The sequence below is a fragment of the Ovis aries genome, chromosome 5, assembly GCF_016772045.2.
Source record: "Ovis aries strain OAR_USU_Benz2616 breed Rambouillet chromosome 5, ARS-UI_Ramb_v3.0, whole genome shotgun sequence".
Lineage (NCBI taxonomy): Eukaryota > Metazoa > Chordata > Mammalia > Artiodactyla > Bovidae > Ovis > Ovis aries.
In genome coordinates, this window is record NC_056058.1 from 106,084,906 (window position 1) to 106,091,941 (window position 7,036).

General features: G+C 44.1%; 1 pseudogene; it reads right to left on the reverse strand.

The window, feature by feature from the left end:
- Positions 1 to 1,313: 1,313 nt before the first annotated feature.
- On the reverse strand, positions 1,314 to 1,420 carry LOC114115076 (small nucleolar RNA SNORA70; annotated as a pseudogene).
- Positions 1,421 to 7,036: the final 5,616 nt, after the last annotated feature.

Below are 7,036 nucleotides of genomic sequence, written 5' to 3' on the forward strand. Positions count from 1 at the left end.
ACCAGATGGTGGAGTTTAAGTATTATTCAACTACTGTTTATCCTACCCAGCGCTCATTTTAAATTCGACGTTTTTGAGAATTATTCATGGAGGCAAGGTTGTATTTCATGCAGATAACAAGCTTAGTTTGAAGTGAACTACCAGAATGCACCCATAATTTCCATACTTCCTTGGTTATTGTTAATTTGGATTGCAACTATTAGTTAAAGTTGAGAGGCTTTAGAAAGCAAATCAACATCAAGCCATTGTGGACAACAATTTGTTCAGCAATCCGCAGGGAGGGGAAATCATTAAATTTTACAGGGTGGAGGAACTCACCAAAGAATGTGATGCTCCATCTGCCAAAGCTGGAAACACCGCTGTTTGATGAGTGCTTCCGCCTCTGTAGCAGCCTGCCCACTGAGCAGGCAATTATTCTTGCTTTTATCTGATGGCTGTGGCATAACTTTTAAGTGAATGTAAAACGCAATTTCATCTTCCAATACCTCTGCACGTGGATGGATAAAAGATCAACAGAGCTGTCTCTGGCACAGCCCAGCTCCCTATGTAGTCACGGGGCCATGTGAGCTGGTCAGTGGGGCACACGTTACGGGAAATGTAGATTACTGAGCTCCTCCCAGCTCTGACTTTCACCATACATTGGTATTTTATTCACATTGGTTTAGGGAAAATGACAAGCTTTCCTGCTCCGAGTCATTAAAGAAATATCAAGAGAACTTTTAAAAGAACAACATCCATTCTAATGCTGAAAGCTAATGCTTTGACAGCTAAAGAGTTTTCACCCCATGTTTAAAATTAATCTTTCAACGAAAAAAGTTGCATTCAATATGACACACCTCCAATGCCTGAAAAAGCTTTTACATGGAAAAACAGGACTTAAAACCCTTCTGGTTTTTTTGGACAGGAAGTAGGGTGCCTTGGCGGGCGTGATTAAGCAGGGTCGGCCCCAAGGCTCTCACGAGTGCAGGGCTGGCGTTTGTCCAGAGGCCACGGTCGGGGGGGAGTCTGACCCCACAGCCCTCTGGGATGAGCTGCTCTACAGTCACCACACTTTCTAGCTCGTCCGCATTAAATCTAGTGAATCCCCGGCTCTCGGGGGTGGGGCTCTTTCGGCAGCCGGGGAACCTGAGGTTGGTCCCGCGGAGGGCCGCGATCACCAGCTCCTGCCCTGCAGCTCGGTGTGGATGGACGCGATGACTTAGCCAATGTGGACTCTGCCCACTGTGAACCCAGGGCTTTCCAAGGTCACCGTGCACGCCTGTCTGGAGCCTAGGCTGAGGCCAGCATGTCAGTCACGAATGTCCACTGGAAAGCGGTGTCTCCAAGGCCCCTTAAGGCAGCCTACGCAGGCAACAGGCTGCGTGCCCTACCAAGGAGGCTGCTGTTTGCGTCTCCTGATTTGATTGCTGGATTCTCCCAATTCTGAGAGTAACAGAAGTGAAGAGGACTTTGCTTACAACCATCTCACAAGGCACCGTTATTGCTCTCTGTTGTTGAACACTTAGTATGTGCCAGGATTTGGTTCTGGGAACCTCACACCCGTGACTTCATTTAATTGCCACGATGGCTCTACAAGGCATTCCTGTTTCACAGAGGAGAAAACAGTCTCAGAGGGGTTAGTAACTATTGAGCTAAAATTCCAGCTTGACGCAACCTGACTTCAGGGCTCCAGTTTTTTCTCTATTGTGACATACTTTCTCAAGCAAAGTAGAAGTGCAATTGTATTCGGAAGTTAAGATTTACTTTTTAAGAGTGACATCACAGACAGGAAGCACAATTTATTTTTCAAAACATCTCCAGAAAACTTCCCTTGGGAGCACCTTTATACCCAACCCACTCTTTGAATGGCTCCTTAAATTCGTACAGTTCCTTCTAAGCTTCGGGTTCTTCACACGTAAGCAGAATAATGATAGCACCTTCATCATCTGCTCAGCTCAGTTCAGTCACTCAGTCATGTCCGGCTCTTTGCGACCCCAAGGACTGCAGCACACCAGGCCTCCCTGTCCATCACCAACTCCCAGAGTTTACTTAAACTCATGTCCATCGAGTCAGTGATGCCGTCCAACCATCTCATCCTCTGTCGTCCCCTTCTGCTCCTGCCTTCAATCTTCCCCAGCATCAGGGTCTTTTCAAATGAGTCGGTTCTTCGCATCAGGTGGCCAAAGTATTGGAGTTTCAGCTTCAGCATCAGTCCTTCCAATGAATATTTAGAACTGATTCTCTTTAGGATGGACTGGTTGGATCTCCTGTAGTCCAAGAGACTCTCAAGAGTCTTCTCCAACACCACAGTTCAAAAGCATCAATTTTCTGCTCTCAACTTTCTTTATGGTCCAACTTTCACACCCATGCATGACCGCAGGAAAAACCATAGCTTTGACTAGATGTACCTTTGTTGGCAAAGTAATGTCTTTGCTTTTTAATTTTTCATCATGCTGTGAGATAATCCCTGAGCATCCTGCATTTCTACATGTCCCAAAGTATAGGCACAGAATGCCTTTCTTGGTTCTAGACAAACTGTTCCAGGATGTCGGTACAGCAAATACCCTTAAAAGACAGTGACAGTCCCTCCCTTTGGAGCAAAGAGTAGCCTGCTGTCTGTTTTAGACGACTCCGGTTTCCTGAACTCAGGGCTCCTCTTCCACGATGTGGCCCACTGTGTGTTCTTCGTGTTGACCCGTGGGGCCGGGGCTTGGAGGACTGGCCCAGGGAAACGCTGCCACTCTGGTTTTTGCTGTCTCTGGGGGTAATGAAGTCCTTTGTCTCTGACCCAGGAGTCTTATGTGTTCCACCAGCATCTATTAAACTATGGGAGGCTATTTTATTAATTTCCGAATAGGGTAAACATCTCAAATCCTTCATAATTTTTGACATCTCATGAAGTGACAGTTAAATGAGGTAATCCATGGAACTGGATTAGTCCCTGGCACATAAAAAGTGCTGAATATATATTGGCCATTGATGTCATTACTGAATCAGAAAAAAACAATACATAATTGTTTCATTAAGAATATAGGTATTTTTGTATTTTACATCAATTAGCTTCAAACTGCTTTTTTTTTTTTTTTTGGTATGATGAACCATATAATAGTAATGTTCCTTGGTATATGCTCGAGTTAATGCTGTTGGGACTATTGGAGGGCAAATCAATTCTACAAAGACAGGATTCAAGAGCCTTTTTGCATCTTACGGCTAGGAAAGTTGATACAGAAATAATTCGGAAGGCATGTTTTACAATGTAACTTGAATAAAGATTTTGAAATGTTATAAGCATGCTGAAGGAAAATTAATAAAATGATTTTCAACAAGAAGCATTCAATAGTCTTCCAAAGTTTAAGACTCAGAAACCCCAAACTCCATGGCTCTTTATGATCTAAGGAATACTGGAAATATGATTTTTATTTCATCTGTGAACCATATAACTTACTGAAAATGAGTTAAGAAATACAAATAAGAATGTACCTCTGAAAACTACAGAATCTGTCTGGAATTCCTCCTATTTCTCTTCATATTTTATCTCTTTATTTTATCTCTGTCCTTGAATTACTGAAAAGAGAAGGTTTTTTTGGGGGGTATTAATGGTAAATTGCTTTACTCTTTATGCCTTTTTGAGGGTGCTTTTGTTTCATATGCTCGTGCTTAGCATTTCTAAGATCCTCTAGGATGATCATAACGGCCACCAGTCTAGTCTGGCTTTTGATTTCACTAGTAGAGTTCTCCTGTACCTGGATTCCATGTGCCTTTTCTTCAAAAGTGAGTTCCTTAGTGGGTGAAATTTAAGAATAAATTAAGACGTTTGAATAATTTCAAAATATATTTTATTATATAAAATACTTGTTAGTTACAAAGGGGAAAATAGTAGATTTGCGGTGGGGAAATTGGGCAGGCATAACCTTATCTGAGATTAATCTCGGCAATAGTAAGACATATCCAGATTAGCCACCCCTGGTACGACACAGTGGTGAGGGGCACACCGCTTCTGTGATATTCCTTCTAATAACGCATAAACCCAGTCAAAGCCTGAGAAGACATGAAACACACCCAAACTGAGGGACGACCTACAAAGTAACTGACCCGTACTCCTCAAAAGCCTAACTTTAACGAGAGACAACCACGGATGAAGGAACTGTCAGAGACTGGAGCGAGGGATGCCTGACCAGCGTGAGCGAGACCTTGGGACACAGAGGAAGGACACTTTAGAAGGGCTGAGGCAGTCTGCAGACGTCCTTGCTTCACAGCAGTGTACCGGGGCAGCTCCCTAGTTTCGAGATCAGCACTCTCTGCCGCTTCATCTGGCTTCCTGGGTGACCCAGTGGCAACGAACTTGCAGGACACATGCTTTGATCCCCGGGTCAGGAAGGTCCCTGGGAAAAGGAACTGGCAACCCACTTCTGTATTCCTGCCTGGGAAAGCCCGTGGCCAGAGGAGCCTGGCGGGGTACAGTCCATGGGGTGCCAAAGAGCCAGACACGACTTAGCCACTAAACTACCAGCACCACCACCCTCACCTCTTTGGTTGAGTAAGCTGTTAACATCAAGGGAAGTTGAATGAATAGTGGGAAATCGGTACTATTTTTCAATTCTTCTCTAAGCCTGAAATTACCTCAAATGAAAAGATTCTTAAAATTTACATAGTTATTTTTTAATCATTGTGATAAACCCTAGTTTTATTTCCATGCTGGGAAAGAAAGTTAAAAGGTGAAAGAAGAGATTAACCTTCATAGGTGAGGATAATTATGTAACGTCATGGAGATGCGGGATAAAATGAGGTCATTTATGCAAGACATTCACTTTGCTTTGATCACTTTTAACGTGTAGGTGGATGAATAGGCATAGTCTGCCACCCAAAATAGATTTTAAGATCTCCTACTTTTTATTTTTCCTCTGCCTAGATTATATTTTTATACATGCTAGATGCTCAGTGGAGGTTTGTTTTGATTGTTGAGGATGATAACCAGGCACTCTCAGCTGGCTCAGGTCTCAAGTGTTCTTTTTTATGGGTGCTGAATACCTGCCCTGTAGACTTGTCAATTGCCTATTCAACACAAGTTCTGAGCTACCAATTTTTCTATACAAACTCAGGGAAAAAATAGTTTTTCTTTTCCTTCTAACTCACAATTTCTCTCAGCATTATCAAAACATATACTCAAAGAAGACTAGTAACACATTTTCTTTAACTAGTGACAAGAAAAATGTCTTATTTCCATTACTCAATTATGCCGAGTGTTCACGTCAATGAGTTAAGGGTTGAAAGGGGGAGACGTAGTTTTATGTTTATAGCGATAACTTTGAGAGGCTGGAAAAAGATGCAAGTCATCCCGACATTCATACAGCAGAGCCCTGATGCTGCTCTCATCTCCTTCAGGTGTGTTTTTTCCCTGAAACCCCAACAGGTTTTCATCATTCTCCTCAGAAGATATTTTTCAAGCGCGTCTTGTCCATGTCTCTGTAACAGAGATGGACAAAAACACGTAGTCCCTGACTTCAGGATCTGATAGAACTGAGACTTAGAGTGTCCCACTAGAAACTTCAGCCTCTTTTTCCGAGACTATAATCTCAAAATGCATCCTGCATCAAACTGTCACTCACCCAGCATTTCGTCACTGAAATTTCATCCTATGGTTTCTCCCTGCTCAAGTGCCACCAAAACTAAAAGTCATATTATTACCTATATGTTAAAATGATATCATTAAATCCCTTCTAACATGACAGCGGGTTGAAAATCAGTTTGAATACGAAGAGCTCAGAAAAGAGGGAACACCAAGAAAGAAATAGAAATGGGGAGAAGCCATGAAAAGAGGTTTAAGAATTAATAAGACAGAAGCTCACACTTTGGGTTTGCCATTTGCTGACTGGTTAACTTTGGATATATTGCTTCCCGTCTGTTAGGTCCTTCCCTTCATTTGTTAGAGTGGGAGGAGGTAGCGAACGCCCCTGGAACATCGTCAGATTCAAATGAGCTAGGAAGTGGGGAGCGCCTAGTGTGGCTCCTGAACTGCAGGAAATACTGAGGCTCTCTTGGGTTTTTTTTTAAAACTGAGTGAAAACGTTGTCCTCTTCACAATTTTGACGGCGGGACCAAATTTTACCTAATTCAGAGATCTCAACTGGAGCCACAGAGGTTTAAAGACGGTATGGGAAACACCCTTTAAGCCTCTCTCTGCATGTTTGAGCGCCGAATTCAAAGCTGAGTGCTGAAGAATGGATGCTTTTGAACTGTGGTGTTGGAGAAGACTCTTGAGAGTCCCTTGGACTGCAAGGAAATCCAACCAGTCCATTCTAAAGGAGATCAGTCCTGGGTGTTCATTGGAAGGACTGATGCTGAAGCTGAAACTCCAATCCTCTGGCCACCTGATGTGAAGACCTGACACATTTGAAAAGACCCTGATGCTGGGAAAGATTGAAGATGGGAGGAGAAGGGGATGACAGAGGATGAGATGGTTGGGTGGCATCACTGACTCAATGGACATGAGTTTGGGTAAACTCTGGGAGTTGGTGATAGACAGGGAGGCCTGGCATGCTGCAGTCCATGGGGTTGCAAAGAATCAGACACGACTGAGCGACTGAACTGAACTGAACTGCATGTTCGTCTTGGAAACAGTTCAGGATGTGCAGGCTGCATTACTCTGCCGGTGCAGAAGGCACGGAAACCAGCCGCTTTCTCCTTTCCACCAAGGTGCGACCCTGGGTTCTTTCAGTAGTCCCCTAGGCGGGCTTGACCCAGGAGGCAGTCATGTTGGATGAAAGACAGACGTTACCAGCGATGGAAGAAAGTCTCCGTGCTTCCCCGCTGAGAGGGAGCGCCCCTGGTGAGTCACTAATGACGCCCTTAGTCGGAGAGGCCGCCAAGGTGAAACTCCAGGGCATTTCAGAGGCTGCACAGGTTTCTAGGGAGCAGGACCCCATTTCCAGTGAACCTGGGGAGATAATTGGCCTTTTACACGGAGACCTGATGTAGGTCATCTGTAGCAGCTGTGTCTGACTTCCAGCTACCTCCTCCCTGGGCTGGAAAGGTGTCACTCAAGCTTTGTTTGTCCTGC